The 19,842-nt window shown below is 42.3% G+C and overlaps 1 long non-coding RNA gene across 2 annotated transcripts in view; it reads left to right on the top strand.

Annotated features, from left to right (window-relative positions):
* Positions 1–18,969, top strand: part of LOC138752709 (uncharacterized) — a 34,199-nt gene extending 15,230 nt beyond the window's left edge. For both annotated transcript variants that reach the window (XR_011350862.1, XR_011350861.1), the window contains 2 exons: positions 7,776–7,871; positions 17,980–18,969. This is a non-coding gene — a long non-coding RNA (uncharacterized lncRNA). The remainder of the gene's footprint in view (positions 1–7,775; positions 7,872–17,979) is intronic.
* Positions 18,970–19,842: the final 873 nt, after the last annotated feature.

Below are 19,842 nucleotides of genomic sequence, written 5' to 3'. Positions count from 1 at the left end.
ATTGAAGCAGACAGGGTGTGAAGAGGTGTTGTTGAGCTAGCTATGTGAGTTGGTGGATATGTAGAAGATGACTGATGTCTCCCCGAGATGGAGACAGAGAGATCAAGAAAAGGGAAGGTATTGCTAGAGATGGAACAAGTGAATTTGAGGTCAGGAATTTGAAGAAGTTAGCAGCAAATTTGACGAGCTCATCATAGATGCATGTGGCAGCACCAAAGTAGTCATCGATGTATTGGAGGAAGATTTGCAGGGCCTTGCCTGTGTATGTTCATGACATGGATTTCTCCACATACCCAACATAAAGGCAGCCAAATCTGGGGCTCCTGTTGTGGCATCCTCTACATCGGAGAGATTGGGCACAGACTAAGATATTCATTGAACACCTTGGCTCTGTCTGCAGCAATAGTGTGGATTGCCTAGTGGCAACCCATTTCAATTCATCGACTCATTCTTTGCTGGCATGTCTGTTCATGGTCTCATGCATTTTCAGATTGAGATGACCTGCATATTGGAGGAACAACACCTCATCTTCCATCTGAACACCCTCCATCCAGATGGCTTTAACATCAACATCTCTGGTTCCCGTTAAGAACCCCCTCCTCTTCTTTTTCCCCTCTAGTTCTGCCTCTCCCCTTTTTTCTCTGTCCCCTATCACAGAGCCATAATTAATTCTCACCTTTCCTCTTTTCATATACAATTAACACCTTTTGTTTTTTAGTCTGGATTCCTCCCCCTCCCATTTTTCTCCCTTTCTTTCCCAATCCTTCTTGAGACACCTACCTGCTTTTTGCATCTGTTTCACACTTCTTCCTCTGACAGCTTGTAACATTTGGAGTAAAGCAAGAAAGTCTACAGATGCTATAACTGTGTATAATACCTTGAGGAAGGGCTCAGGTCTGAAACATTGGTAATATATCTTTACCTCCCATGGACACTACGAAACCATTTGAGTTCCTCCATCATTTGCTGTCTCTTTTTAACCTTTCCCTGTAACTCAGTTCCTCAAAGTTCTAGCAACATCTTAATAAATCTTCTCTGTTCTCTCAATTTTATTGATATTTTTCCTGCAATTAGATGCCAAAACTGCACAAAATACTCCAAATTTGGCCTTGCATTGGTCTTATACAATTTTACCATAACATCCCAATTCCTATACTCAGTACTTTGATTTATGAAGGACATTGAGTCAAAAGCTCGCTTTATTTGACTCTACCTATTGACACCATTTTCAGGGAATTATATATCTGTATTCCCAGATCCCTCCATTCTACAGCCCTACCACTTACTGTCTATGTCCTGCCTTGGATTGTCCTTCGAAAATAACCATTATGAGAAACTTTGATTATCGTTGTTGCTGGTGAGGCCAAGTACAGTCATGTCATCTGCAAACTTGAACTAGAAGTTGAAAATACAACACTTCCCACTTGTCTGCATTAAATTCGATCTGCTATTCTATTTTGCTGCCCAGTATAGCTCTTCCACCAATTAGACCGAAGCGTCATCATTAACAATTTTTAGACTGCAATATCAGGAAAATCGCTGACATAATTACTGCCCGTGTGGTCGTTCACACTGGGTGCCTTTTTAGACTGCAAGTACCTGAGTGCAACAGTCCCAGTGTTCGATGTGCAGTAGTGTGGATAACCGTCAACGATTTTTTCCGGCACGATTTACACTGCAGGCTTCCTCCAAAAGGTTGTAGGGGTCCTGCAGGATAAATTACAGTGCAGGAATTGACTCAAAATTCCTGCACATTCCTTTTCAGACTGCCCGTGTAGTGGGAAAATTCCTTGATTGTGTCGTTACATGCCTGCAGTATAAAAACCATCATTGACGATCTTGCAGGTTGGGGTTTTGCTGATACAGGTTGAATACCCTTTATCTGAAATATGTGGGACTAGAAGTGTTTCAGATTTTGGATTTTTTTTGGATTTTGGAACACCATTTTAAAAATGCACTAATTCGCTCAGACTTAAAGATACCCGCAGGGGGATTAATTTGGAAATGAAAAAAATATATACCGTGTTTCGCTTGATTGAGTTTATTAAATAAACAATAAGCCTGTATTTACCAAACTTTTCAGTGGTGAAGTTTGGTGGCACGTTGTTTGCAGCATTCTCAAATTGCTGAGCTTCTTCCAAATGAACACCATTCCAAACAAGATTTTAAAAATATTTTTCCAGAGAAATTCCTTGGTAGCAATGATCATTTATCATATAATTAATAACACATTGATTCTACATGTTTCAGTTCCACCTGCTTCAGCAGTATGAAGTCAATGTGTGAAAGAAGCAAATGCAATATTACTCAACAAAATAAATGTCCCCACAAACACTGCAGCAGGGCATTTCCAACACCAGATAAAACAGACAGGGAAACAACTAAAAATGAAAACTGGGGCCTAATGTGCATTGGGTAACAATCATTACCTTTAGAAGGAATTTGGAGGAGGACACACTGTGAATGCTCTGACCTCTTGCAATTCATTTCTGAAATGTAATTTGCCCTGTATTCTTTATCAAACCAAGATGAACATGAATTGCCCTTGAGGCTCTACAGAGCCACTCTAGGTCACTACCACTCAGCTTGTGCTCTCTCCTTCACCCACAAACATCAGGATGCTGTTCCTTACAGACAACAGAGACAGATTAGCGTAAAAGCAAAAATAATATATGCTACGGCCTCTGCATTTTAAAGGCCCCACTGTTTATGACAGTACAATGAGTTATGAACATAAATATTTTAATTTTCATCTTTGTTCAGCGGCTATGAGAAACCAAACTAATAGCCTTTGTTAATAACCCAGATTAAGGTTAGCAATTTTAGCCATCTAGCACCTTTAATTAACACACATTATGGGTGTGTTGTATCTCATAGCCATCTGTTGCTACCCCACCCACCCCATCTAACTCCTGATGTGGCAGTAGGGGTGCAGTGATGCTGGAGTTCACCGGAGCACCGCTCCGGCATCTGATCAGGCTGCTTCAGGGCTGCCCCAGCAGTCTGCGGAGAAGGTTCAATGAGGGAGCAAAGGCCGGCTTCTATTTTTTAATATAATTTATTTAATATAAAATCATTTAGCAAACATATCACAATATTTCAAACTCAATCCAAATACATGTAGTATGTTATAAAAAAGAAAAAAGAGAGTAAAGAAATACAAAAGAATGGAAAACCTCCTATAAATCGCCATCCTCTCCCCCAACCTCCTATAACTAAAGAAAAAGAATAAAAAGAAAAAGAAGAGGGACAAAAAAAATCACAGCAGGGGTACTTCACTTTCCAATACTTTTAAACATATAAATATTTATAGAGATCTATAAGAAAAAGGGAATGTTCGAGATTCATTAAAATTTTAATACCAACAGTTTGTAAATATGGGCTCAATGGCTGTCTTCGTTACCCATAATTCCCCCACGCAGCTGGAACCGGTCTGCCATTGCCAGTGCTAGGGAAATGCAGAGCAGTTCCAGTTGCGTGAGGGATTATGGGTAATAAAGACAGCCATTGATCCCACATTGATCCAGCCACCAGCCACCGTAAGTAAGTTTTGTTTTAAAGTGGGAGATTCTTTGTCTCATTGCCATACTGTCTCGCCAGTCTCTGGTTATCTGGAAGACACAGTGGTGAAAAGTTATTTGCACCGAACAGGATAACGTGGAGCATATCAAGACAAAAAAAAAACAGGTAACATGACACTTCCCAATACTTAGCAAAAAGAGATGCAGGCTCATTGCAGCAGGAGACAAGTTTGCAGACTGGTTATTCCAGGAGATGAGTTATAATTATAGATGACTCTTTCCTTATTCTGATATATCCTAATTTCAAATGATCATAGGATATAATAGCATGAGCTATTATAGTCTGAATTTTGATCTCTTTAATCCAATAAATCCAACTCTGTGGCTGTTGCTTTATGTAGCTTTAATTCGTTGATAAGGTAGTTAAACATTTTGCATAGCTTCGCATTAAAACTTTCATAATGATGAATAACAAAGAATTTATTGTATGATAGAAATATAAAACATATATAAAAATATTTTAAAGAGATACATAATGGTATTTAAAAAGACAAAAAATTCAAAGAAAATTTTCTCGTGCTTACGCTTCCTTCACATGTTGAAGAGTAGTGAGCAAATCATGAGTTTGAGCGGATATTACAACATATTATTTCATAGTCATTACAACAAAACCCCTCACCCTTTACAATGATCACTTAATTATTAGGTGCAATAATCTAGATGGTAATGTGAACAGCCTTTATTTTTTCTGGCTTCAGTCAATAAGGTCAGATCGGTCTGACGCGGAGTCCATTACAACTATGACCAGGGAGCTCATCTGGAATCTGGATCGCTAAATCGATGTGGCTCCACGAAAATGCCAAGAGAATCAGTAGCAATGAATTAGAGCAACTCCATAAAGGTGCTGCAAGGCAGGCAGCAAGTTAGCCAGTTTCAAAATGCAATGCAACCCTTAGTTAATCTTAAGAAATCTTTCCATCTATTCCTGACTGTCAGTGGCAAGACCGTAGAAGCGCATAGATGGCTAATTATTTAAACTCTTGCATTTGCTCTTTATTTATACAATCGAAGCATAACATCGAGAGGAAAAAGAGAGAGAGTTGCCTCAAGTAATGAGAATATCCATTTTTAAAATAAAAAAAATTCCATGTAAGGATAATTGACCCGCAGGTGTCAATAAATTAATATCTAAATATGTTTTATGCTGGAAATGATGTTGCTTTAAAGGATTCTAATCTCCAGCTTTGTTTTACAATAAGAAATACTAGTAATGGCCCAAAATCAGTTCCTCTGACCTCATCTTGTGCTGCTTTCACACTTCCCCCTCAGTGCACATGCATCAACTGGCGTTGTTTAGGACCCCTTTAAAATATATGCTATAGGGCTCACAATACCTTAATCTGGCACTGACAGTCAAGGACCAGAAGGCCTATTCCTGGAGGGATATTTATTTTGGTAGAGCAGTTCCATGAAAGAATTTGATTTCAAACACAATAATTAAAATTTCAATTATAATGTGAATGCGGGAAGGTGTGAGCATGTGGGAAAGGTTCTTCTAAATGCATGCAGTACTAAAGTAGAATGAAACAATAAGAGACCCTGAAAACTGGTAACACATGCACCTTGTTATTCCACTTTCTGTAATGATACTATGGATGTGGGCAAACATTATACATAAACCACATTCTTTTACTGAGTTCCTTTTTTGAAAATAGAGTGATTAACATCAGTCACTCCAGAGAGAATTTTATGACTCTTTTTGATCTTCTCAAAAGAACTTGCTTTGTTGATATTGTATCCATTTCTTGAGGAAGTTGTGCCTTCTTGACTCAGTTCAATGGAATCTTGTGTTGACATTCCCTACAGGATCAAATTCTGGAATATCATAATGATTACATCCATCTCTGATTTCTCTTGCATATCTCCTGGGAATTAAGTGATTTATGATACACTTCTAATGCTATCTTTTAACACACAAGATATTCCTGAGGACTGAACACTTCAACTATCATTCTTGCATCCTTTTTCTGAATGTCAGATTTGCACGGTGGTGTTAACACAAACTCTTATTATATTGTTAAAATGTTTATTTCTCCATGGCTTGAGGGATAATCTTGTTTCTGCTTCAATGGCTTCTGTCAAGGCTTGAGTTAACTGTGCTCATCGCATTCTGATCGTCTCATGATTAGTTACTCAACAGATGTATTACCTGCTGTAAGAGTATCTTCACTCTGCAGATATTAGCGAGGCTGAAGATGCTGGAATTGGGAGCACCTTGGTGAAGGGCCCTGGCACAAAATATTAATCATTCTTTAACTTCCGTGATGCTGTTGGATCCACTGAGCACCTCCAGCAGATTGTGCTTTGGTTTTAGTCTGTAGTTTAAATAATGCCAGTAGCTAATTGATGACTCATTGTTAAGATCAAGTACCTTTCTAATAGTAATTTGTTTGGAGCTGTTTTGATAATTCTCACTGATATGTCAACAGATGATATGCGAAACAAATATATACTTAATTTTGTTTAGTAAAGTTTTCATATGGAAAAGAATATTACTGAGGGAAATTATCTAAACCTAAATCTTCTGAGTACACTGGAAAATTAAGATTTTGCTTCCTGAATACCTTTTGGTGTATTTTATGGATTTTGGATTGATAATCGTGAACATCACCTTAAAAATTTCCTATCACTTACCACTTTTTAGATATAACTTATTTTTGTGATTTCCTGTCATATCTTTAATGTGCTTCAAGCATACAAAACCATGAAGTGCAGCGTCATTGAAAAATAATTTTCTGCATTTGCACTTGGACTTCTTCCCTGGTGATCTTGGTTCAGTCAGTGACGAACATGATGAAAGGTTTCATCAGGACATTGCAACCATGGAAAAGCGGTATCAGGGCAACTGAAATCCAATAATGCTGGTCAGCTATTGTTGGACACTGACATGAGAAGCATCAGATGCTGAGTGCAAATGAAAGACAGCGGCAAAACATTTTTAGGTCAGTTGATCTAACACAATGTGTTAGCATCATTATGTGATTAAACATACTCAATTAAATCAAAATTAATTTAATGTTTCTCCAATTCCCTACCTGGTAGAGCAAATCTAAAATGATCTTTGTCAGCTTGAAGTTGTCTATCATAATCCCTAGTTTCAGGAAGCAAACCTTTTGAAAAGATTTGTTGTCCAGTGTTACCATAATAAGAGAGCATATATCTCAGTTCCTCATTTGTATGCAGTGTTGTATACATCTTGCTTCTCTTCAAACAAATTTGAAAGGCAACCTATGAATACTAAGTAATTTGTAATGTTTTTTTTTCTTACAATATTCAATGCATTCTCTGAAAAGGTCTTGTTGGGCATTTCCAACTCTGGGCAGGGTTTTTGCAATCTTTGTTCTGCAAATTTAAAAGTTTTCACTTTTCCATTCCTTCACAATTATTTTCACCTGTTCTTTGACAGGTCACATTCATTTACATCTGCATTTAGCCTGAAATAAAGTACTATTGCTCTCTGGCTTCTTTTGAGCTTTACATTGTGTTCACACAGCTGTCTGAACACTTCAAATATCTGAAGATTTTCCATTATGGTATTTGTCACTGTATAGACATCTTTTTGATTGCACAGACAACTATTTTGACCTTGGTAGCCTGGAAGATATTTAGTGATTATTTCATTAGGAATTATGTGCCTGAATGCAACCTCATACATATTAATTAACCACATTCATCTGAGCATATACACCAGGGGTCCCCAAACTTTTTCAACCTTCATGGAATCCTTGATACATCATCGGCCCCTGATGGATGGGATGTGGGGGGGGGTGTGGTAGTGCTGGATGGAGGGGAGTGATGGCAGTGTCAGATCGGGGGGGGGGGTGTGCAGTGGCATTGGACACATGCCTCTTTCTTCTCCACTCCATCAATCCTTTGCTCTCTACTTATTAAGAGGCTGAAGCCAAATACAACATGATGGCCACCAAGGCCAACTCTTGTGAAAGGTTGGCCACCCCTGCCAAAAGTGCTATTTTCAAAAGTTAAATCGACCCTCCCTGCTACTTATCAACCCCCCCGGCATTTATCAACCCCCTAGATTATCCCATTGATCCCCCAGGGATTTGGAGTCCCCTACTCACTTGAAGATTTAATTTAGTGAAAACATTGGCTTCTGCAACTCTGTCTTTCAATCATACAAGGAAGACAATGAATACTGTTCATCATTAACTGCTTGCATCATCTTCTGACATTTAGCACAGCAACAGACCCTTCCAACCCACAAGCCAGTTCCACAGATGAAGCACTGAAAGATTGGAGGATAGCAAAGATTGTTTCCAACATTTAGGAAAGGTGAGTAAAAATAAATCAGAAAACTATATGTCAGTAAGCTTGCATCAGTCGTCAGAAAATCATTGGAAAATAATCTAAGTGAATGGATTTATGATTATTTTGAAAAGCAGGGAATGATTTGGTGGAGAGAGCATGATTTGGACAAATCAGATTGAGTTTTTTCAGGAGTTTGCTCAGATTAAAGGAACATGATATACACGGACTTGAGCAAAGCTTTTGACAAGGTCCTACACAACAACATGATTCAGTAAAAAAAGGACACATGGGATCTAACTGGATTCACAATTTTCTTGATGATTGGTGGCAGAGAGTTGTGCTGGAGGGTTGTGATACACTTCAATGGCTGTATTGTTGATGTAAATTTGCTGACAACATAAACATTGGTGGAGTTGTGGATAATGAAGAAAGTTGCAAAAGGATATGGAGGGATAGTTGGAAAGTTGAGTGAAATGGTCACAGATCAAATTGAATCCAGACAAGTGAGAGGTAATGTATTTTGGAACATCTAAGACTCTTAGGATGTACAGTATATATAGTAAATGACAGGGACTGTGTTAATATTGCTGCACAGAGAGACAGGTGGATAGGATAGGCAAGAAGATGTTCTTGATATGGTTATGGGCTTGTGAGCTGTATTATCTATATTCTTGAACATACTTATGCTGGTGCCCTTGCCATTTAACCAAGCGCTTGTATTAAAATCTTTCTGTATTCTATTACAGTATTGCTACTGGTGGTGAAAATGTACTTGATCCCAATCTTTTGTTGGGGGTACATAGGAGACTGCTGATGTTTGAAACTGTAGCCAAACATAATCTGCTGTAGGAACTCAATGGACCAAGTGGTGTCAATTTGAAAAAAAAGAATGCCAATGTTCCAAGTCTTTATGAGGAGAGTTTGGTCCAAAACATTAATAATTGTTACGGGCTTTAAAACTATGGTAATCTTTTTTTTGCTCTTTCTTTCATGTTTTCCTTGAACTTGTCCATTGATTAAACCATAAATTACCAGTACTTTGTGTAACACGACTGATTGCACTCAGAGACAAGTGAGAAGTACAAACACACTTTTAATAGCTTACAATCAATGGCCAGTAGACATAATAGTTCTGAGGTAAGGCAGGAAAACCAGGGTGGAGCCAAGGGAGGTGCCAGCCAACACACAGTGAATTCCAGTTCACTGCATTCACCCCTTCCTTCAGAATTGTGCCTGTGGGTGAAAAAACAGAGGCCATTCATTAAAAAAAAACTAATACTCTACAAATATTTACAAGTTAAAGCTGTCAGGGGGTATAGTAATTCTGGTTGAATGCCACAGTACTGGAGGACTTTGGGCTTCCTGAACTTCCTGGACCCAACGTGGTACAGGGTCAGTGGGTCTCAAGGGCTCCGGCTCAATCATGGGGTGAATTGGTCCACTTCCCAAGCAGTGTCCTCTGGGACCCTGATTGGGGAACTCGGTAGTTCCTGGCACCCTTGAGGCATTGGATCCTCAGTTCTGGTGGGTGCCAGGTCTCTGATCGAGACGATGTCCTCTCTGTCATCATGGTATGCCATGTAGGCATATGCTGGGTTGGTGTGCAGCAGGTGCACCTTCTCGATCAGAGGGTCTGTCCTGCTCCTCCTCATGTGCTTTCTCAGCAGGACTGGCCCTGGGGCCATTAGCCAAGCCAGGAGAGTAGTCCCAGATGTGGATTTCCTCTGGAACATAAACATAAGCTTGTGAGGAGTTGTGTTGGTCATCATGCAGAGGAGCGAAATATGGAGTGGAGCACCGTGGGTAGGACTTCTTGCTAGCATGAGTTTGGAAGGCCTCTGGAACAGAGAGCCAATTTCATGGCCTTCCATACAGTCGCATTCCCTTTTTCAACTTGTCCGCTCCCCTGGGGATTGTAGCTAGTCGTCCTGCTTGAGGCAATGCCCCTAATGAGCAGATACTAGCATAGCTTTTCGCTCATAAATGATGAGCCCCGTCACTATGGATATAGCTGGAATACCTGAACAGGGTGAAAATAGAGTGCAAGGCCCTGATAACTGTGGTAATGGTCATGCCTGGGCAGGGGATGGTGAACAGAAAACATGAGTACTCATCGATGACGTTGAGAAAGTACATGTTTCCATTGATGGAAGGGAGGGGACCCTTAAAATTGACACTGAGTCATTCGAAGGGGCGGGATGCCTTTATCAGGTGCACTTTGTTGGGGCAGTAGAACTATGGCTTGCACTCTGCACAGACCTAGCAGGACCTGGTCATTTCCTTATATCCTCAATGGAATAGGGCAGGTTGTGTGCTGTAGTGCACGTCAAAAGAACCAAAGACTTGTTGATCCAAACTAAGGCTTTTATTAACTAAAAGACAGGAGCATATCACAAGTAGGTCAACCAATCCAGAATGACCTGGTCTGCCTAGGAGCAATCCTTTAAGACCTGCCAGTAGGCGTGGCTACACTCTCAGCCAATCACAGTCATCTTACACTTTTCTTTTTTCTTTTCTTTGGCTTGGCTTCGCGGACGAAGATTTATGGAGGGGGTAAAAAGTCCACGTCAGCTGCAGGCTCGTTTGTGGCTGACAAGTCCGATGCGGGACAGGCAGACACGATTGCAGCGGTTGCAAGGGAAAATTGGTTGGTTGGGGTTGGGTGTTGGGTTTTTCCTCCTTTGCCTTTTGTCAGTGAGGTGGGCTCTGCGGTCTTCTTCAAAGGAGGTTGCTGCCCGCCAAACTGTGAGGCGCCAAGATGCACGGTTTGAGGCGTTATCAGCCCACTGGCGGTGGTCAATGTGGCAGGTACCAAGAGATTTCTTTAGGCAGTCCTTGTACCATTTCTTTGGTGCACCTCTGTCACGGTGGCCAGTGGAGAGCTCGCCATATAACACGATCTTGGGAAGGCGATGGTCCTCCATTCTGGAGACGTGACCCATCCAGCGCAGCTGGATCTTCAGCAGCGTGGACTCGATGCTGTCGACCTCTGCCATCTCGATTACTTCGACGTTAGGGGTGTAAGCGCTCCAATGGATGGAAACTTGTCCGTGAACTACTCTTTGCAGATGATGCCGCTTTAGTTGCCCATTCAGAGCCAGCTCTTCAGCGCTTGACGTCCTGCTTTGCGGAAACTGCCAAAATGTTTGGCCTGGAAGTCAGCCTGAAGAAAACTGAGGTCCTCCATCAGCCAGCTCCCCACCATGACTACCAGCCCCCCCACATCTCCATCGGGCACACAAAACTCAAAACGGTCAACCAGTTTACCTATCTCGGCTGCACCATTTCATCAGATGCAAGGATCGACAATGAGATAGACAACATCTTACACTACCATTTGTACATATGTACATATACACATTGGTGATAGAATCTGTACTATCACACGGGCCTTAACAAAATGAGCCATGCAAGAGATGCCTGGTGGCAAAACCCATCAAGCAGTGACTGTAACTGGCTGGTGTGTGCAGAGGTACAGCTTCCTCTTGACAGGGCATCCGGAGGTTCATTGAGAGTACTTGTTCTTTATGCTATGTCATAATTATAGGTGGAGGATCGAAATCTCCACCTAGCAATCTTATCAGTTTTGCCCATTTTCACATTATTAAACATAAATGCCACCGATCGCTGGTTGGTGAGCAGTGTAAATTTTCTGCTGGCCAGGTAATAACTCCAGTGCCTGATGACCTCTACAAAGGCTTGAGCCTCTTTCTCTACAGATGGTTTCTGAAGCTCATGGCCTTATAGGGTACGGGGGAAAAAAAAGGTAATCGGCCTGCCAACCTAGTTAAGGGTAGTGGCCAGAGCTACCTCAGAGGCATTGCTTTCCACCTGGAAAAGTGAATTCTCGTCCACCACATGCATGGTGGCCATTGTGATGTAGCTCCGAACATAATCAAAAGCTGCCTGGCTGGGCTTGGCCGATAATGGGAAGGAGGTGGATTTTAAGAGGGGACAGACCTTATCAGCCTAGTGAGGGACACACTGGGCATAGTAGGAGAAGAAGCCCAGGTACCTCCTTAAGGCTTTCATGGTTCTCAACATCAGGAAGTCTTAACAGGGGGCACATTTGATCAGGGTCAGGGCCAATGACACCATTCTGCACCACATAGCCCAGGATCACCAGACGTTTTGTCTGGAACAAGCATTTCCTGGAGATGTATGTGAGGTTCAGAGCCTTGGCCATGTGGAGAAACCTCTGGAGGTTGGTATCATGGTCTTCCAGAGAGTGTCCACAAATAGTGACATTGTCGAGAAAAGGGAAGGTGGCTTTCAACCTGTACTTTTCAACCATTTTGTTCATCTGTCTCTGGAAGACTGAGACCCCATAAGTGATGCCCAAAGGGACCCTCCGGAACTGATAAAGCCATCTGTCTGCCTCAAATGCTGCATAGGAGCAGTCCTCGGAAGGAATCAGTAACTGATGGTATGCAGCTTTCAGGTCAATGGTCGAATAGGCCCGGTACTGTGTAATTTTGTTTACCATCTCTGAAATTCGAGGGGGTACACGTCCATGAGTGTGAAACAATTAATTGTTTGGTTATAGTCAATCAACCTGGACTTTTCTTCCCCTTTCACAACTACCACCTGGGCTCTCCATGGGCTGTTGCTAGGCTCTATGATGTTTTCTTTGAGCAGCCGCTGTGTCTCAGCTCTAATAAATTCCTGATCCCCCACACTGTATCGCCTGCTCTTTGTGGCTATCAGCTTGCAATCAGGAGTCAGGTTCAGAAATAGTTGGGGGAGGGATCAATATTTAGGATGGAGAGTCCGCTTTTGGGACCCTCTGTTCCACACCGTGATTGGAGGGAGTGGGTCAGAGTACTCCATGGTTATGCATTTAAGGTGACACAGGAAGTCTAGGCCCAGCAACACCGGAGCATCAAATCCTTCAGTACATAAAATTGAAACTTACAAAATTCCCCCACCCCCCCCCCCACCCCTTTTACAGTTAGCTGTACTATACCTTACCCCTGGATTATCGCAGAATGCGAGTGCAAAGCTAAGAAAATACAATAGTCCATCGGGTACAATCTTAAATTGTACCACAGAGCCATTGCAGAGTTTATAAAACTCTCAGAGGAGCCAGTGTCTACTAAGCAATCATTCAAGTGTCTGTTTACCCTCACCTCCATTGTCAAGTCATTCAATTGGTAAGGTCTTGTCTGATTCAGGATGACTGATGCCAGTGCTCCGGAAACACCGTCGCTCCCTGTGCTGATGTCGACTCTCTCCTCTTGGCCTGTGGACAGACAAGATGGCATTGACCATGAGGCATGGCAAGATGGCCACTCTCCATCTTGATCCGATGAAGGACTAGGTGACACCGACAGCGAAGCTTCACTTCCAGTGGCGGGTACTGCCACGAGGCACAGAAAGAAGATGCCGGCAGTGAACAGTATGAAGAGGTGGGTGTGGTCCTTCGGGACTCAGGCACAGGTCAAATGCTGATTCAGGGGTTGCTCACAGGGTCACCCTCTTTGGGTTCCCTTTAGCCCAGCAGACCTTCGCCCAGCAGACCTTCACCCAGTGCCCTTGCTTACCACATCCAGCACATACAGAGTCCTTCGCAGGTCATCGGGGATGGGGTGCTGTGCCTGTCCACAGAAGTAGCATCCCTAGTCATGCATGGCCACAGTGGTCAGCACTGGCGCTGTGGGGGTCACTGGTGTCCCAATGACCTGGTCCTCTGAAAAGATGCCACTTTTGTCCATGTAATCATCAGCTCCCAGTTGGATCTGTTTGAGCACTTTTGCCACCTCCAGTGGGCCCAATCTTTCTTCCCCAACTACAGCAGTCGCTGCCTCACTTACCTCCATCTCACTCCTGCCACGAGGGTGTCCCGGATTTGTTCCTCTTCTCTCACCCAGGCTGTGGCCACTTCGTAGTGGCATTTTCTGGTTGGGGCCCACAGTTCAAGAATATAATCATCCAGCGAGTCACCTGAACACTGCCATTGAGAGAGTCGGTGCCTTACCAGCACATCATTCTGATGCCTCAAGTAGCAGGCCTTCAAGCCTTCTATGGCCAACTTGTGGGTAGTACAGTGTCTGATGACAGTGTACCCTTTGGGACAACTCAAGAGAGAAGTGCCGATCTCCGGAGACCATCTGAATTGAAGGTGTCATGTGTGGCCATCAGGTAGGACTGGAAGCACTCCAATCAGTAGGTGAATTCCTCCGGGGTTTTAGAGGACAGAGTGTCAACCTGGAGCATGCCTGGCTTCAGCAGAGCTTCCATTCCATTTCAAAGCTAAGCTATTAAAATTGAAATGCAACTGATTGCACTCAGAGACAAGTGAGGAATACAAACATGCTTTTAATAGCTTACAATCAATGGTCAGTAGACTCAATAATCTGGTGGGAAAACCAAGATTTATATTGGGGTAGGTGAGGGTGGAGCCAGGGGAGGAGCCAGCCACCTGAACAACACACAGACAGTGAATTCCAGTTAACTACACTTTGTTGGTCACTTCACATTCTAAGGAAGCACGTAAGTTGAAATGCCAAGACAGGTTCTTTACTGAGATGATGCAGTCATTGATATCTTCACTTGCTTTCAGATTCAAGTTCCTTTTTGTTTAATCATTTCCCAATTTCTGATTGTTTGAGATTAAAATAATCCAATGGCTTTACCACTGGTTCACAAAATGAAACACTGCAAGCTTTCTCTGGCATAAGAAGATTCATTAACATAGAGTATATTTCTGAACCTGCATCAGAACACAGAAATGGTGATCATATGAACCTGTTTTATGCCACTCTGTATAGAAACATTCTTAATATTAAAACAATACCTATTTCCCACAAAAAAATTGCATTATGTTCTATATGTAAACTTAAAGTCTCATGTGCCTGATTTTGTATACTCATACTTCCAATTTAACAAGACTAATACTCAGCATAATTTTATCCCTCTACTGATAACGATGTTCAAGCCAAAAGCTGATGAGGTCAAACTAGAATGTTTTAAGTTCCTACATATTCATTACTTATTTAGTTTAAAGCTCATAACCTTAACTCATTAAACTTATGGCAATACCTGCCTCAATATGATTCCCTTCCTGTTGGAACAATGGAAAGATCTCATGATGAGTACATTTACCTAAGGTGCTCTGCTGGCTACATATCAGCCAGAATTGAACTGGTCTGGGTCAAAGAACTTGTATGGTGCTGTGAACCAATTAGTTGAGACGCTATCTCACAGCTTTAGCAAACTGACTTCAGTCATGACCTCGATTGTTCAGTGTGGATTTGTTTAATGTCCCAGTGACCATGTGCATTTCCTCAGAAGTCTCCATTTACATCTATATCCCAAGCCTATTCGTTTAACTGGTCACCATACATTTCCCATAGAGTATCGGTGAAATCCTAAAATATGGGGGGCAGCTGAGAGGTATGAGGGGAGAACAAAATGAGATTTGTCTAAATCTCACTGGACTGAAGATCCTATTTCCTTATAGTTTGTCCTTCTAACTCAATAACTCATCCTGGACCCTCCCAAGTTAAGTTACTGCATCCTCTGGTTTGGCTGGTAATTTCGCCCATGCTTGTACTTTGGTCACCAAGGCTGCAGGTGTGTGCAGGTTGAACATACCTCGACACAAATCCTTCTTCATCTTCTTCACACGAGGTTCACTTCTTACATGCTTGTCACTAATTTGTGAATGTGTTTGCAGATTCTTATTCTAACTGCATATAATGCCTCCAAGAGCCACGGAAGATTGCTGAGGCAGAAGCATCTTTATTCCACTTAGAAGATCCAGCTGCGCTGGATGGGTCACGTCTCCAGAATGGAGGACCATCGCCTTCCCAAGATCGTGTTATATGGCGAGCTCTCCACTGGCCACCGTGACAGAGGTGGACCAAAGAAAAGGTACAAGGACTGCCTAAAGAAATCTCTTGGTGCCTGCCACATTGACCACCGCCAGTGGGCTGATAACGCCTCAAACCGTGCATCTTGGCGCCTCACAGTTTGGCGGGCAGCAACCTCCTTTGAAGAAGACCGCAGAGCCCACCTCACTGACAAAAGGCACTGAAAAAACCCAACACCCAACCCCAACCAACCAATTTTCCCCTGCAACCGCTGCAATCGTGTCTGCCTGTCCCGCATCGGACTTGTCAGCCACAAACGAGCCTGCAGCTGACGTGGACATTACCCCTCCATAAATCTTCATCCGCGAAGCCAAGCCAAAGAGAAAGAGTCATGTATGCAGAGGTCATAGATAAACAAAACCCATTTGCATTAATTCCACCAACTACAGGGCAAAGGGCCGGTGAAGTTTATCAAGAATGAACTGCCAAATATCAGTCTTTTTTTAAAATTCCTATAATGGTTAGAACATAGAATATAAAACCCAGAACAGTCCAACAGAGGAACAGGCCCTTTGGCACACAATACCCATGCCAACATTGCTGTCACTCCAACTAATCCCATTCAGCTGCACACACTCAGTTTCCATTTACCCCTTGCTAGTTCATGTGTCTGTCTAAATACCTTTTAAACATTGCTATCATATCTGCTCCCGTCACCTCACCCGACAGTGTTTTCTAGGGACTTATCATTTCCATGTGAAAACCTTGACTCACAAATCTCCTTTTAAACTTTCTGCAGCATTAGTGAGTATTTTTAGATGGTGGAAAACAGCAACTTCATAACAAAAGTCAAGTTATCTGCCCTAAAAATGCAATATCTGATTTCATTACCTTAGACCAAGCCAAATAATAGTAGGGTGAACAAAATAATAGAGAGGTAAACAAAGTGTCAGGAAAGTTCCCTGAGGAACTTGATTCAAGTCTGAGGATAAGAATTGATCCTGCATAAAATATAGTTTGTTATGGAGACTCATTTAATTTTAGTTAAGCCCTAGTTTATTGCTCCAGTTGTGGAAAATAACTGTAGGATAATGCCAGCAATGCAGAGGCCCTTAGGCAGGTACCCAACTTCAATAAGAGTGGATTCATGAAGCAGTTTAGCCAGTTTGGAATTGCAGGGGCTTCAGGAGTTGGTTCTTAGATAAATCCTATTAACTTTGAATCTTGCTCTGCAGCATATAGATCTTTCTCTTAGAGAAATTTTGATGGAGTGGTCCAGTTAATTTCATGCTTACAATTGGATGTTCATTTTGCCACAGGGAGAGCCTTTGGTTGGAATTGCAACTGCAAACACTATAAAAGAGTGACAGCAAATTATCAAAGCAATAAACTCACTCAGCCCCCCTCTTACTGTGTTTGTTTTTGCAAAAGAGGGAACAGGATCCCTTTCATGTTTTGCATCTTGCTGCAGTCAAAATGCCCAGCTTACATCACCAGAAGGGAAAGTAGCAGCCTGAGGAGTTGGTATGTTCCAACTGAATCCAGGCTGGAGTAGAAATGTTGGGATATCTTTACCAGTTTGTGAACAAATGGAAATCATTTGTCAAGCCATTAGATTTTGTAGCACTTGCTTGGTCTTTTCAATTTTGTCAAATGCAGGAAAGCTAGCAGCTTGCTAAATAGAAGTTGTCCCATAAGAAACTCATAAGATTCATTGACTAAACTTTAAAAGGATGCAAATGGGGGTCACAATTTTTTAACTTTTTTTTTACACTACTAATAAGTGGTAATCCTTCCTTGCCTGCAGGAACAGAATCTGTAGCCCCTTTCACACTTGCATCCCAGTAAATCGGCCGTTTAGTGTCCCAGGATAGGAATGGGGGCTTTGGCCTTTCACACTAGATCACTCCTAATTGTGACACTGAACGCTTTCACATTTGCAAGGGTTTATTCCTGGTGTTTGGTCAGTTCTACCTTTAATCGGAAGTGCCTGCAATGTTGCTGCCCATGTCATGCTTGCCTGATCTCATCGCCAGCGTCTGCAGATGCCAGGGATTGTACTAGGGGTTGAGGCCAGCCATCCCCGGTGTGAGATGATGTCACCTGACGCCGGCGTTGAGCAGATTTTGCTTTCACACTTGCCACTTTAAAGGCAGATTGGCGTTTGATTCCTGGGATCACTGGCAAGTGTGATAGGGGCTTCAGGGTTGTATGTGATGTAATGTATATACTTTGTCAATAAATATGAAATTTGAATCTGAACTTGTTTCAGTCTTTCCAAATGTTTGAAGTATTTAAAATTGTTTTTAAATCTACAGAAGGGGGAAAAAAATGACAATCAAGGAAGAGGGAATGGCAAAATAAATCCAGAGGCAGGAAACCAGCAGCTGAGTATAGGAAGGAGTGACATGGCAACTGATGGAATGTCAAAGAATGAAAAACTATACTTCAGGAGTCTTCTCTCATAGAAGAACTGTGCAGCAGCTTTGTAAGAGGAGAGTACTAGGAAACCATGGTGTTTACCTGCACACTCAGGGTACTAAATGAGGAAAAGGACAACACACACGAAGAAGCTATCAAGGTAAGTTTGCACTACAACACAGAACTGCTGTAGATCTGATAAGTTTCAACATGTTCCACTTAGCTTCTAATTTTAAACGACAAGCCTTTGCAGCTTCCATGTAATTCACATTTACATGAGCACAATCTGTAATGAACCATACTTCCATCTCTAAGCATGTGACACTAATTCTTAATGGAATGAAGAAATTCCAAAGGTTAGTAAATTTGATTTTATATTCTTATTTATATTTCTGTCGCCTTACTCCAAGAGCACTCACTCCAATTCTTTGACATGCCCAAAAAAATCGGCTTCCAACCCACTATTTATTTACCAGAGGGCTGATGTGTTGTTGATATTGAGCAAGATTTATTCCTGGAAGCTACTGTCCACCTATTGGTGGTGCCTGAGGGAAAATGTTTCTTTCCTTCCTGACCTTTTCATCTGAGACTCTGAGTTGACTGATCAATATGAAGTCCACAAATTCAGTGCTCTTGTATTTCTGGTCCTGTGAAGCCAGATATAAGAATGTCTCAATAATGCAAAGTTGAAAAAAAAATATCATGATGGGATTCCCACTAGAGTTGACAATGCTGAGCATACTTAACATCATTTTAGTGCAGAGGTAAGATAACTAAATTCAAAAGACTTCAGAAGTGGCAGGGAAATTAGATTCAGTAAAATGCAGCAGAAAGCTCCCTATAACTATAATGATTTCAGTGGGAAACCAGTTCTTTGAGTTGCTTATGTCCACTAAATACCCAGGGTATTTTGCATAGGTCAGAGTGTGAGCAGGTTATCTGCAATTGGGGTAAAAACACAGAAATGCTGGATGAACTCAACGCAGTAGCCATAGAAGATAAAGATAATATAACCGATTTTTATGGTATGAGCTCTTCTTCACAAGGCCTGAATAAAAAGGCTAGGGGTGAAGGGAGGAAAGGGCATGGGTGGGGACTCAGGCCATTAAGCAAAAGGGAATAATTGGACATGGATAAGAGAGGAAGAGTGAGACCTTATCGGGGGAGGGGGTGGCTCTGTGAATGCAGAGCTGGAGGAAAGGAGACAGAGGGATGGGGAAAGAGAGAGGAGGCACTTTCATGCAGGGAAAACACCCATCTTCAAAGGCGGAGGTTCCTCGCCCTTACACCTAAAGACTTACCTCTGTGAATGTGCAGTGGCCGGCTCCAAGCCACCGATTCCAATCCTTCTTGGGGAAGGATCATCGGTGGAGCGCTGTGCTCCACTGCCTGACCTGAATCTACAGCCGCTGCAAGCGGCTGGTTAGGGGCAGGCTAATTACACTGTCAGCCTGTGACCCATCTACCCACTCACCCCCTCGAGGCAGGGGCAGCGGACGGGAGCTGTCAGGGCAGTGGGGACTGTCATGGCAGTGGGAGCCATCGAGGCAGCGGGGGCCAGCAGGAACTCATGGAGTTATAGCACTGAAATAGTGAAACAGGCTGTTTGATCCATCTAGTCCATGCTAACCAAGGTGCCTACATGACCCAGCCCAACATTTACTGCACATTATCTGTCCAGATGACTTTTAAACTTTGCAATTGTACCCATTTCTACCTCATTCCCTGGCAGCTTGTTCCATTTGGAGTAAAATGCAAAA

This window comes from Narcine bancroftii, chromosome 2 (assembly GCF_036971445.1).
Source record: "Narcine bancroftii isolate sNarBan1 chromosome 2, sNarBan1.hap1, whole genome shotgun sequence".
NCBI classification, from domain to species: domain Eukaryota; kingdom Metazoa; phylum Chordata; class Chondrichthyes; order Torpediniformes; family Narcinidae; genus Narcine; species Narcine bancroftii.
The sequence above is the reverse complement of the archived record's forward strand: the minus strand, read 5'-3'. Positions and strand labels throughout refer to the sequence as shown.